Source organism: Hemibagrus wyckioides, linkage group LG29 (assembly GCF_019097595.1).
Source record: "Hemibagrus wyckioides isolate EC202008001 linkage group LG29, SWU_Hwy_1.0, whole genome shotgun sequence".
NCBI classification, from domain to species: domain Eukaryota; kingdom Metazoa; phylum Chordata; class Actinopteri; order Siluriformes; family Bagridae; genus Hemibagrus; species Hemibagrus wyckioides.
In genome coordinates, this window is record NC_080738.1 from 19,872,208 (window position 1) to 19,873,101 (window position 894).

An 894-nucleotide genomic window follows, 5' to 3' on the forward strand; every position below is an offset into this window, starting at 1 on the left:
GATGTCAAAAGGGCCTGGGAGCCAATCACAGCTGAGGTGCTTGTTATTTCAACCTGAAAAACCACATTTCTAACATAATGTTTCTTGTGATTGTAATTAATTCAGAAATTACACTGTAGTTGAATAGGCCTTTGCTATCAATGAAAGCTTTTGACGTTACAAGAAAGAAATGCAGTAATATTAAAATAGATAGTAAAAATCTACACATCTTACACTACCAGTGAAAATTTGGACACACCTTCTAATCCCATGGTCTTTCCTGATGTTTATTTCTTTCTACATTGTAAAACAATGCTGAAGGCGGCAGAAATATCCATTAATCTCCTTTGAACAGTTGATATTGAGATATGTCTGCTACTGATGCTCTGTAAAGCCTTCATAACGCCTCTAATCTGAGGTGCTGTTAATTGGTGATTTCTGAGGCTGGTAACTCTAAATGAACTTCTCCTCTGCAGCAGAGGTCAGTTTTGGTCTTGCTTTACTGGGATGGTCTTCATGTGAGCCAGTTTCATCATGGGGCTTGATGGGTTTTGCAAATGCACTTGACAATACTGTTCCTGCAAGAACTATTCCAGAACACCTGACCTTCGTGTCTTAAAATAACAACTGACTGTTTTTTGTTGTCGTTACATATGGATTACTGAAGTCCATGTGTGTTATTTCATAGTTTTGAAATCTCCAGGATTGTTCTAGAATGTAGAAAATAAATCCCTAAACAAAAAACATTGAATTAAAAGGTGTGTCCAAACTTTTCACTGGTAGTTTGTGCCTATGTGTATATATATATATATATATGCCATGTGTTACCCAGGTAAGCGACTCGCATGCACCCAGCCATCCAGGTGATGTAAAAGAAAACACATTCATCAGACCAGGCCACCTTCTTCCATTGCT